The sequence below is a fragment of the Melanerpes formicivorus genome, unplaced genomic scaffold (genome assembly GCF_026170545.1).
Source record: "Melanerpes formicivorus ecotype bairdi unplaced genomic scaffold, bMelFor1.0.p_v2 SCAF_16, whole genome shotgun sequence".
Lineage (NCBI taxonomy): Eukaryota > Metazoa > Chordata > Aves > Piciformes > Picidae > Melanerpes > Melanerpes formicivorus.
In genome coordinates, this window is record NW_027142368.1 from 16,047,105 (window position 1) to 16,059,969 (window position 12,865).

At 47.0% G+C, this 12,865-nt stretch overlaps 1 long non-coding RNA gene across 2 annotated transcripts in view; it reads right to left on the reverse strand.

Annotated features, from left to right (window-relative positions):
* LOC137446078 (uncharacterized) overlaps nucleotides 1–12,865 on the reverse strand; it is a 57,148-nt gene that overhangs the window by 7,117 nt on the left and 37,166 nt on the right. For both annotated transcript variants that reach the window (XR_010988570.1, XR_010988569.1), the window contains 4 exons: nucleotides 6,167–6,280; nucleotides 4,656–4,831; nucleotides 2,255–2,369; nucleotides 305–630 (listed from right to left, as the gene is read on the reverse strand). This is a non-coding gene — a long non-coding RNA (uncharacterized lncRNA). The remainder of the gene's footprint in view (nucleotides 1–304; nucleotides 631–2,254; nucleotides 2,370–4,655; nucleotides 4,832–6,166; nucleotides 6,281–12,865) is intronic.

A 12,865-nucleotide genomic window follows, 5' to 3' on the forward strand; every position in this document is an offset into this window, starting at 1 on the left:
TGCTCGGCCGCAGCCAGCTCCCTGCTTCCAAGCGCAGCGGTATCCATTTCACATTTTTTGCTTTCCTAATGGGAATGTGTTGGAGCTGGAAATAAATAAATAACTGGGACCCATGTCCAGGGAGCCCTCCATGCCTCTCCCATCCCAGAGCCTGGGAGGCCCCTCTGCTTCCTCCCCTGGCCACGACATGCCCGCTGAATATTTCCACCACCCACACTTCATTCATTCTCCGCTCTCCTCACCCACTCATCATTACAGCTGTGCAAAGCATCCATTACAAACCCTGAAGCCATCCCAAACCTACCTTTATGACTTTGTTATGTGCTTCACACACAGCTGGGACTGGTTGGACGTTTTGGTCAATTAGCCTTTGAGAGCCAGGACCCCCAGGACGCTGCAAACCTGGGCCCAGGTCAAGGTGAGTGATTTACGGCTTGCATGTTCTGAAAATCACTGAGGGAGTTTTCTGTCACTCTGCAGAACTCTGTCACATTGGTGGAAATCAGAAGAGATGTGAGCACAGGGCACTGCAAAAGGGAATCCCAACAGCAGGCAGATCCCAAGTGTGCTCTGTGCATTGCAAACAGTTCCTGGCCTGAAGGACCTGGGGGGGGAAAAAAAAAAAACAACCTAAAAAAAAAGTAAAAAAATCTCTTTTTAACTCTTTAACACTTTATTGCTTCAAAGTGCAAGTAACTCATAAATCTTTTATTGCATTCCTTCATTTAGCACATATGCATGCCATGAGGATTTCAATTAGCAACTCATGCAAGGCCCCGCTGCAATGATGCTGTCGGGCAGGAAGTGGAGGGGAATCCAGACTACAACATCCAGATTCAAGGCTGGGATGTTCTGTAGTCATGAGAGAGGTGTTTCATCCACCATGGAAATTTCAATTTGCAAAACTTGGGTTTGGCTGCTCACTGAGCTTCTGGCCACTCTGGTTAGCTGAGCTAAGCACAGTGCTGCTAAGTGGAGACTAGATCATAGAATCATCAGAGTTGAAAGGGACCTCAAAGATCATTCAGTTCCAACCCCCCTGCCATGGGCAGGGACACCTCACTCCAGATCAGGCTGCTCAGAGCCACATCCAGCCTGGCCTTAAAAATCTCTAGGGATGAGGCTTCCACCACCTCCCTGGGCAACCTGTGCCAGTGTCTCACCACCCTCATGAGGAACAACTTCTTCCTAACATCCAATCTGAATCAACCCCTTTCTATCACTCCCTGACACCCCGAACAGTCCCTCCCCAGCTTTCTTGCAGCCCCCTTCAGATACTGGAAGGCCACAGCAAGGTCTCCTCAGCACCTTTTCTTCAGACTGAACAATCCCAGCTCTCTCAATCTGTCCTCAGAGGAGAGGAGCTCCAGCCCTCTGCTCATCCTTAGGGCCCTTCTCTGGACACATTCCAGCACATCCATATCCTTCTTGTAATAGGGAGTCCTGTGTCCGATTCTGGAGCCCCAGGTGGGATCTCACCAGATCATGCCAGCCTTGCTGACAGCCCCCTTGCTCCATCAGTTCTCAGAACCATGAGGCAATGGGCTCTAAAAGCACTGACCAAAAGGTACAGACAAACAAGTTCTTTAAGAAGAATGATTCAAAGGACAGTATTTGAGGTAAGAGGCTCTGTGGCTTCTTGGTCAGTATAGGAGAAACTGGCTTTGCATTTTCATCTTTAAAGGAAGGCCAGCTTGTCTAAGGCAGCAGTAGCAAATGTTAAACTAAAGCTGAGTCTAAACTTGGAACTAAAGAGCTTCCTTGCAGCATGGCAGCTTTTTATCTGCAAAACAATCTTTTTTTAATCATGCAGAAGACTGCAAACACCTCACCAGATCTGCCCTTGGAACCACTGCTTCCTGCTGATACCAAACTCTTCGTGCCAGTGGAAGCCAGGGGGATGGTTTTCAGTGCCCTCAGCTGACTTCAGTTACTGCTTTCAGTCCTGCAATGCACCCACTCAAAGTGCCTCCAACAGGAGCAGGGAAAAGGCCTGAAGTTCTGTATAAATATCCACAATGGTTTCAGGCAGACTTAAGGAGATATTAAGGAAATTGTCAAGGCATGGGATTCAGATAAGCAAAGGTATCTGAACTAGTCACTGTGGCATGAGGCACTGTGGGGTCTCAACTCACACTCTGCTAAATGTCTACAATAGGTGTGAGGACACACAGCCTACAGGTGTCTGGTTCTTCCCATCAGCCATGAGGGGAGTGTGAGTGAGCAGCTGTTGTGTAGCCAAATGCCTGCCTACCTTCATGTTAGATAAGGTGAGCTCCATTCCTGGTGTCCTCTGTGATGTGGAATTTGGTGAAGCAGGGAGTCAGGACAAACACTTCTTGCTGCAGATGTCAGTGCTTCCCCCTGTTCTGCTGAAACAGAATCCATCCCTTGGTGAAGAAACATTAAACCAAAACAGTAGGTAAAGATCAGCATGGGAACACTACCACTAAAGGGCAGGAGTGTCAGAGGTACTCTGTGAAGAAATGAGTCACAAAAAATAACAGAAGCAGCCTAAGACTGCAAGACCAGAACCCCAAGGTGTATTTGTAACAGTCTTTAATCACCACCTTCACCCTGCCCATTTGTTACTCACACTTGCTGAAACATTACATTTGCCTTTTGCTTAGGGCCTGGCTTTGTGAAGTGCTGAGCATCCTCCTCTCACATCAACACCAACACGTTGTAGGCTTGTACCCAGGGAGAGATAAACTATGGCAGGGAATGCTTGGTATCAGATGTGTGTGGATGGCTGGGAACCAAGGAACAATTGCCCTCAAAGAGATGATGTGAGACATCATCTGCCTCTGTGCAGTCACTTCAGCCAGAGTGAAGAGTGGTGCCCCAGCAGTGCTGCTCTGGGGAGTCAAGGTGCATTGCCACCCTACAGTCTTGGTTCTTGGGGTTGGCATCTCTCTCATGTCAAGGTGTGCTGACCTGTGAGAGGTTTGGAGCACAGCCCTGTGAGGAGAGGCTGAGGGAGCTGGGGTTGCTTAGCCTGGAGAAGAGGAGGCTCAGGGGACACCTTCTTGCTCTCTACAACTACCTGAAGGGAGCTTGTAGCCAGGAGGGAGTTGGTCTCTTCTCCCAGGCAAGCAGCAGCAGAACAAGAGGACACAGTCTCAAGCTGCACCAGGGGAGGTTTAGGTTAGATGTTAGGAAGAAATTCTTCACACACAGAGAGATTTGCCACAGGAATGTGCTGCCCAGGGAGGTGGTGGAGTCACCATCACTGGAAGAGTTTAAGAAGAGACAGGATGAGGCACTTGGTGCCATGGTTTAGTTGATTAGCTGGTGCTGGGTAATAGGTTGGACTTGATGATCTTGAAGGTCTTTCCCAACCTGGTTCATTCTATTTTGTTCTGTAACATGGTGTGAAAACCCAGCTGCTGAAATGAGATTTCTCTCTCCACCTCCCTCTGCATCACCAAAAGTCAAATCAAAAGTCCTGCATTAGAAAATATTTGCCAAAACTCCTATCATACACATTTTCCTTTTAAATGGGAGAGAGGGGAAGATGCAGGAGATGATAGATAATAAACAAGTAGATAGATGTAGTAGATGATAGATAATAAACAAGCTCAGTGTTTAAAAGCTTTGCTCAACATAGGGAGTCCTTGTTAAAAGAAACAAAGAGAAACAGAAGTCTCATTTAACAATAATAAACACACCCCCCCAAAATGCAGGCAGCTAGTAATGACTGCTCAAGCAAACACATCTGTTCCAGGAAAAGGTGTCACAGAGAATGTTACACCAGAGATTTACTGCAACTGAAGTCAGCAATAGCATTTCCATTGCCTCCAGCTGGAGGAGGACTTGGTTCCTAGGAAGTTCACTTCAAAGATGATTATCTTTATATCAGCCAGTCTAGGAGTGAGGACTCTGTGGCCTTCTGCATGAATGCTAAAGGGAATAAAGTGCTATAAATTCCCTGTGTTTGCAATGCTAAGGACTCTGGCCCCAGCTGAAATACACAGAAGTGAAGTACAGTTATATGAGTTTGAAAATCCTACCAAAGAAGTCTCTGAGTAAGCACATCTGCTGTCCTGCCACAGGTAAAGCTCCCAAGGCTCTTGTTACAACTGTGGCTTAAATAAGCAGCCCTGGGCCTGTTGCAATGTTTGTTATCAGATTGCTCAAATATTTCACTTCATTTATTAACTGAAGGAGGTCTCAGGCTCTTTGTTTGGGCTGTATGCAGAATTCACCAACATTATCTCCTAGCAGAGACCGAATTGTCTGGGAGCTTTCAAACAATTTTGTCTGACCTGTGAATTTCAATTCATGTTAAAATAGGCCTGTAAGGACTTCTGAAGCTGACAGTGTTTTGGTCTAACAGTCCTTCAAAAGCTCTCTGATGGTTAAAGGAGGTGAGAAGGTGCTTTTGCTCAAGCCTCTGAAGAATCTAGGTAAGCCAAGATCTTGATTCTTCTTCTCCCCTGTGTTTTACTCAGGTTTTTGTCCCTTGGGTGGACCGCACCTGTGTGAAGTGACTGAACATAGCACTGCCCCCTTTGGAAGCACTGCTGAATCACATACCCTGGCTCAGGTAATGGCAGAAGGATTCCTTCTTTGTGTTCCCGAGGTTCAGACTCCAATCCCTCTCTCCAGGCTCCTCTCAAAGCTGTGCACCACAGCTCCTGCAAACTGCTCACCTCTTCTCCCAGTCTGCCTCTGCGCTCCGTCTCCGCTGCTCAATCTGCTCTGTCTCCTTTCCACAGGCATCCCTGCCCAAAACAAACTCCACAAGGCTCCCCACCCAGATCTTTGAAATTCCTGGGCAACCTTACATTTGCCTTTGTTTTGGGAGAAACGTGTGCTGAGCTGTCTCCTGCAGGGAGAGAAGGGCGGTGGTTAAACCTACCGTTTGCAACAGGGCTTAACCCAGGCTGGAGCAGAAGTCTGAGTGAAGGTGCAGGCACTTCACAGCCCCATGTGTGTGCATCTGTGGGATGAGGAAAGGAATTTGTAGCAGAAATGGCCACCTCTGCCTGGACTTCCAGCTGGACAGGAACCACAGGCAGGTCCAGGGCTCAGGCAATTCAGTCATTTGAGAGCTGAGCGTAGGAAACATTTGGTTCTTAGCATCTTGCTTCTGCGTGGAGCAGAGCTTCTGGTGCCCTTCGTGGCTTCCAATTCAGACTTCAGGAAACTAGACAGACATACAGGCAGCCTCAGCTGATTTAAGCACCAGTGTGGGAGCCAGAGAGACCACACTTGGTGTGAAGTTTGGGCACTCAACAGGTCTCCTGGCTTGGATCCAGTCTTCACTGGATCAGCTGTCAGCTTGGCCTGCCCCTGGCCAAGCTCACAAGCCAGCCTGTGTTAGCAAGCCTCTGCCCTCTGAGACCACAGGGCTCAGAATGGCTGAATCACCTGTGGGAGGTCTCTCCAGTGATGCTTTTCCACATAAACCTCAGCAATGCATAAAGCAACTGTGTACTGACCTTGTGCATGTCAGAGAGGCAGAGTCAGGGTGGAAAAGACCTTTATGATCATCCACTCCAGCCATTAACTGCCAAGTCCACCACTAAGCTACAGCCCTAAGCATCACTGGCATCACATCTGGGAATCCCAAATAATGCCAAAGTTGATTGTCTTAATAGGAGAGCATCTTTTACCCCTGAGAAGGCTCATCTGTAGGACGTGCAGTTGTCACTTGGTGGCAGGAGGTGTTCTCCAAAGCAGCATAGTGGCCATCAGCAGGGAAAAGGAATGGGTGGGAAGCCTTCCACTAACTTGGCATCAGCCTGGAGAGGTTATGTTAAGGTGGGGTGGGTTATCACACATAACCAACCTTAATCCCTTTTAAATGAAGGTTCTCTTTACAGCATATCGAGGTCAGGATTGTAGATCCCAGAACAAATCACCAGGTATAATTAAAAGGAATAATGCCAATTACATTTTCCAGTCATTTTCAGGGCTTGAAACCTGGTCTCTGTGCTCCTTGGGCTTCTCATGGGTCAGTGCAGATGGTATCTCTGGGAGCTAACAGGAACCTGCCTATGATAGCACAGTTCCTTTGTTTTTACCACTAGCTTGAGGTACATACCAGTATTAAACCTTGTCTATGGCATAACAAACCAGGTAATTCTTTCAGCTTTTCAGTGCTGTGTTCAACAGAGCTTCAGAAGTGTGTCCAAAGAAATTCCCAACCTTGACTTACCTTTCATAGATAAATTCACCTTGCTTTTTGTGGTCCATTTCTCCTTGTCACCCCCAAGTCACCAATGAGGTGGTCACAGGAATGGAGGGTTTGCTCTGCATGTCACAGGGTCTTCTGAAAACCAGAAAAATCACACAGTCACAGCATGTCAGGGCCTGGAAGGGACCTCCAGAGATCATCCAGTCCAACCCCCTGCCAGAGCAGGATCACCCAGGAACACGTCCAGGTGGGTTTTGAATGTCTGCAGAGCAGGAGACTCCACAACCTCTCTGGGCAGCCTGCTCCAGGGCTCTGGCACCCTTACAGGGAAAAAGTTTTCCCTTCTGTTTCCACAACACTTCCTCTGCTCCAGCTTGCACCCAGTGCCCCTTTTCCTGTCATTGGACATCCCTGCATGGAGTCTGGCTTCATTCCTGCACATCTTTATCACCAGGAACAAGGGCACTCCTCAGGTTCCTCTGCTCCAAGCTGAAGAGCCCCAGCTCCCTCAGCCTGTCCTCACACAGAGATGCTCCACTGCCTTCAGCATCTCTGTGACTCTGCACAAAAATCCTTCAAGCAGTTCCCTAAGGTCCTTCTTGAACTGAGAGGCCCAGAACAGTATTCCTGATGTGGCCTCACCAGGGCAGAACAGAGGAGGAAGAGAACCTCTCTGGTTCTCCGGAGAGAGGTTCTCACAGCCCTTCTAATCTACCCCAGGATGCCCTTGGCCTTCTTGGCCCCAAGGGCACATTGCTGGCTCATGGGCATCCTCCTATCCACCAAGACTCTCATGTCCTCTTCCCCAGAGCTGCTCTCTGCAAGACAAACCTAATTCTAAGAGTTAAAGCAGTTCCACCAAATAAAGACAACAAAACAAAATGTAGCACATGACCTAATCTTCCTAATCTTAAAGAGGTAAGGTCTTCCTATTGAACCAAACACTTGAGTTTAGTTCACCATCATCATTTTAAAGTTAACTAAGTTCCATTCAAAAAAATCCCAAAGTTTACTGGCAAGGAAAAGAGAGAAAATGCAGTGGTTTTGGTAGGGCTCAGCAGAATGTATGCATGCCACCAGGCCAGCCAATTATTGAGGTTAGTGCAGCCAGGGCTGCTTAACTAGCAGAAATTCTGCATAGTTAAAGGGCTGGCTCTGTGACAGACCATGCAGAAAGCACAGTAAACAGCAATCCTGTGTATAGAAAGGTTTCATTCTTCCAATTACAGAGGTTTATCAAGCCCAGCAGAGAAAGTTTGCAGACAGAGAACATTTTCCTGACAGCATCTCAAGTCAGATTCATAAGTTGGGAGACTTTTCTTTCTTCCCCCACCCCCCTATTTTACACTGAAGGTGTAGAGGAAAAAGTAACAGAGAGTTGGGGTTTTCCTCATCATTTGGTGGTCCTTCCTTGAAACTTTCCAAACCAAAGCCACTTCTCACATCTGGTTGGAACACAGATCTTGAAGACATTCGAGTAATTCAAATCAGGTGTAAAATTCTAAGCTCCACTAAAGGAAATTCAAGAACAATATAGTTACAGGGTTAGGAAAGTCTGCAGTGTGGCACCTCTCTTAATCCAGAGCAGCCTCAGTTGCAGTTTGTCTGTACATGCAGGACTGTAATTAAGAATGATCTGCTCCATGAATTATTGCAGCACCCAGCGCAATGAGTTAGCAGGTCACTGACACTTTCCAGCTAGGACATTACTAACAATTTCTTCTCCCTCTACTCTAGGGGAAGTCCACAGCAGCATGGTCTGCATTAGATGATGGTTCCAATGGCAAATATTGAAGATCACTAATATCAATAAGTCCTTCCTCCCCTCAGCCAGTTCCAACTGCTTCTATTGACGGCCGTGACATTCCAGCAGTCCCTGTGGTACTCATTCATTTCCATTAACTAAGTCACAACTACTCAGCATTTAAATTATTTCCAATAAATGTCCAATTAATGCCTGTTATCTGCATCTAATTTCCATTGATTCCAAAAAGCCACCGTTGAGCTTAATTGCAGCCATGAGCAAACCAGCCCACCACAGGCGCCGCCGGCTCTGCAGCAACGCCAGTGGACAGCTACAGGAGGGATTTCCCTGGCTGTGGGGCAGCAGGGAGCAGTGCTACACAGAGTGTGGTGCAAATCAATGGCTGCAAATCCTAGCAGCTGCAGCTGGAGTTGAGCAGAGACCGGGATTTACCTCACCAGCAAAAATGTGTCCTCTCCTAGGTCACCCTTTCAGTCGGCCAGGAAACACTTTAGAGGTTTGCTTCGAATTAGCATGTGCAAGGGGGAGAGAGCTACAACAGGCTGGCAGAAAGGAACACGACCTGCTGGCTTGTTCCACAGGAGTTGGAATTGTCAGACCACAAAGATTAGTCCTAGACCAAGAGAAAAGTCAGTGACAATTGTTTGATCCTTTTCTATGCCGCCTTATAACTTTGTCCACACAAATCCTCCCTGGCTGACCAAGCAAAAAGCCCCACAGCCCTCACCTGTAGGAGTGCTTCAGCTCTTTCTGGATACTCCAGGTGCTCAGCCACACTCACTGAGGCTGCACCACCATCTGAACACAGGGTTAGGTATTTCACAGACAAGCCAGTTAGGTTTAGACTCTCAGAAAGTGCCAGCTCATGAAAACAAAACATCTGCATAAGAGTGATGATCTTGACTAATGGTCCTTTAGAAGACACAAACAAAAGAATCAGCTTGCTGAAAATTGAATGCCACAGTTGCAGAATGGCATTTTCAATTCTGCATTGCAAAAGGTTTTTTCCCCTATTTTCCATACTACTTCAAGACCTAAATGAAATATTTTGCTTTTATTCAAACAAATCACTCAACTGACCAACAATTATTTTATTCAGCTTCATGCTCTGTGAGAGCTTGCTGGATTGTTTTAGTTCTTTCATTAGGGGTGGAAATAAAACTCAACCATAAGACATTCCCTGAGAAGGGAAAAATCTGGATCTCACTGGGCTTTGGGTATTCTTTTCATTAGCTTCATTTTCTGAGGAGGTTCAAAGTCTTATCCAAACAGCCCCTCCAAGCTGGGCCTGCACAAAAGTTGCCACACATCCCACATTGTAGCAGGGTCAGACCTCATGCCCATTATGAAACAGGACACAGCTCTTCCTGGAGATTTATTGCAGCCTCTTGTTCTTTGACTGCATTCACACAGTGAATATAATACAAGTTCATTATCTACATTTGGGGCTGGAGAGGCAAAAAGTACCACTGGAGCCAAAATCAGAAGCCAGGCAGGTAGCTACTGCCCCATCTGCACTGCCCAATGCCGTCAACGGGAGGTCCAGCTCTGCCCTGGCTTAGAGCTGATCACCGCCACCAAATCTCAAGGTGACAAAGTCTTAGGTAATAGCTACAGACTTTGCATCTGAAAAAAAAGTGACACCTTTCAAGATGTTGATGCTGAGGGTTATGGGCTCCAGGTTAAGAGCCAGAGCCGAGCCCCTCAGGTAACCCTGACATGCAAAGCTGCATAACAAGGAGCCGATGCAGGCAGCCTGCGGAGGACTGATGCTGTCAGAGGTGATGGAAAGAGCCGAACAAAGGAAACCATTTGCAGCGCACAAAAAGAAGGAATTTTTTCTGGTCTTAGAGAACTTATCTCCTGAAACCTTATCTATTAACTATTTACACAGACACAGCCATCAGTGGTGCTAGATATTATCTGCACTTCCTTTTGATTGCTTCCCTTTCATGCCAGCATCACCTCTGCCCGGTCAGGCGAGCCTCTCCAGCAAGCCCTCGCTCACAATCGAGCCTCAGCAAGGCTCCTTGCTGCAAAGCACCCTCCAGCAGTTTAACACAGGAGGCAGAGGCAGGGTGGTACCTGGGACATCAGCCCTCACACCCTGTCTCTAATCTCCCTGAGCACGTTCAGTAGGAGGTCTGAGAGAGAGACAAAGCCAATAAAGGACAGTCCTCAGGGAAGGTGTTCAGCATTTCACCCCAGGAGATCTGGAAGGAAAGTGCTCAACAGTGGCATTTACCCCGGCACAGATCAAAACCAGACCATTACTGTTTCAGCTATGATGGCAACACAGAGAACTGCTGCAGTGAAGAGACAGAATTTGTATTCACATTCAGGTTGCTGGGTTTTGGGGTTTTTGCCTGCTTGAAACAAAACCAAAGCTCTGCAATGTCAGGAATGGACTGGTAGTCTCCAAAGACAGCTGCATGGTGGGTCACCCACCCTGAGCATAATGGGAGTGACCAGTGACAGGCAGACATCCACAGACAGCACAAGTGGCTGGCCCTGACTCCAGGGTTAGGATGGTGTAACACACACACAGCTTCTCCTGCCTCAAGCCCACTTTCCCCACCACTTTAACTTGGAAATCACAGCCTCTGACCACTGTTTTGTTACACATCCCCAGATAAGGTCCTGAATGCTTTTGTCTGGATTTCAGAGTTTCTCAGCTCCTCTGGCTATTAAGATAAAATATAATAAATAAATAAAAATCATAATTCTGCCCTGCAACCTCCAGAGATTTAAACCTCAGCAATTTGACTCTCAGGTAAAAAAACTCTGCAAGTTTTCCAGAGTCTGCAACCTGGAAGCAAAGGCTGAGGATCAGTTAAGTACTGACACTGGCTTATGAATGCTTGCTCGCTCTTGCAGTGCCACAGCTGACACCGTTCTCCTTTCACACTCAAATTACCCTGGAAGCCCTGCCCAGTGGGGCAGGTGCTCTCAGGAGATAAGCAGCAGTGTGAAAAGTTTGGGAACTTACTCCATGGCACAATAGAAGCTGACATCTGATCTACTACTTAGCTTTGTAATACACCCAGCAGAATTAAACTAGCCAAGCACTGTGGTCCCTGCATGCCTCCCAACACTTTCCAGTGGTATTCCAGCCAGCCCCAAGTTACTGTAACCAGAGATGCTCCAGCTACAAGCTTTTGGGTCTTGCACATGCAGACTGCACTCAGCCCCAGACAATAAACTCAGATGACAGTGGCCTGGAGGATTCCTTTCCCAGGTGGATTCCTCCAGCAAGGGAACTTGCAGGGGTATCTCACCACTGAGCTTTATCAAGCCTCAGGACATCAAAATTCAGCTACTTTAAAGCTGGAAAAAATGGTTGTGTGAGGTTTAAGCACCTTCAGAGCTAGGCATGAGGAAAAGCTCCCAAGATTTAGTTTTAGTTCAAAGCAATAGTACTTGACTTTGACTTCTGCACCACTTGAGGTCCCTAAATCTATTTTCTAACCTAGCCCTTAGTGACTAAGGCATTTGAATGAGCAGCAGAGATTAAAATAACCACCTTTGATAATTCTCTAAATTCCCAAATTAAAAGCACTCCTCTGAGGTACATAAATGGTTTGCCTGTTTCACACAGACCAGAAAATCAGGACCAAAGTCCAAGAGGAAAAAAAAGACCTATCAAAACATCAGCTGAAACAGAAGGTTCCAGCTGTTTCAAATGCCACTAAACCACAATGATTATTGCTAACATAAATAAAGCAAAGTCTTAATCCAACTTTATCAAGGAGTTGCTAACCATATTTCTCTGTCCTTCCAGTAGTTTTATGAGAGAGGACATTTCTTAAGCAAGGAGGAGGACTGCCCATCGGTGACCACTCTCCCTGCGCTGTAAAAACCCCCCAGCACCTCCAACAAACAACTGAACTTGGCCAATTCATAGAGAGTAGGGGGGGAAAAAAAACCCCACCAACCCCAAACCTGTCAAACCAACATCTAAATGATGTCCTTGCCCAGTGGCTTGACTTGTGGTGGGGTTGTTTTGTGGGACTATGTCACTTCTTTGTGAGCACTACCAACGATAACGGCTGCGAGAGCTTTACGGCTGCGAAACCAAAGGCATGGCTGGAATTTAACATCATCAACAACAACAACAAGCCTTTGCAGCTTCCATACTCATCCCTGCCTGACATTTTGTACTTGACAAGCTTCATAGTTTCATAGTTTGCTATCTTCAAGCAACTAAATATGTGACAAAGGAGCCCAGAAACTGGCAAGGCAAAGAAAAAGAAATCAAAGCCTGGCAATGCCACCCCCACTGCACTTCTGCTACACTCCAGGCCTGTGGTGAGGGCTTTGGGTTGTTTGATTTGCAGACTCGTGGCTCCCTTCATGCTAGTAACAAAAATGCCAATAGCATTTCCCTTCTATTTAAGGCAACTTTTCCTCTGCCCCACCACATCTCCAAGCACAATGCCAGTTCTCTCATACCATCTGTGCAAACTTCCCTCCACTGCTGAACTGATCACACCCAGTGTGATCTCCCCAGGTTAAACTGAGCACACAAAGTTCCCTTTCTCTTTTCTTTCTCATTTCCTCCCATTATGTTACCCTCCAAAAGGTTCTCTGCCAACCCTGATTCTAGCTCTGTGCAACACAACACAGGGAGGGCAGGAAGACCACTGAAGTCTGAGGCTGGTTTATGCTACTGCAATTCCTTAGCATTCCAAATGACTCATTACTAATGACTAAAGGAAAATATTTGTAAGAACATCAACAAAATGCCTGCAGCAGGCCATGGCACAGGGAAAACCGAGCTACCTGCTCATCAGAGCAGCAGAGCTATGGAGCAGGACTGTTCAGGTCCAGCAGTGTCCTGCCTGCACAAAGATGTGGCCCTGCATGAGCAGAGAGATGAGCCAAAATGACCTCCAGAAGTCCCTGCCAGCCTCAGCCTTTCTGTGAACCTGTGAGAAATGCACCCAAGTTGGACT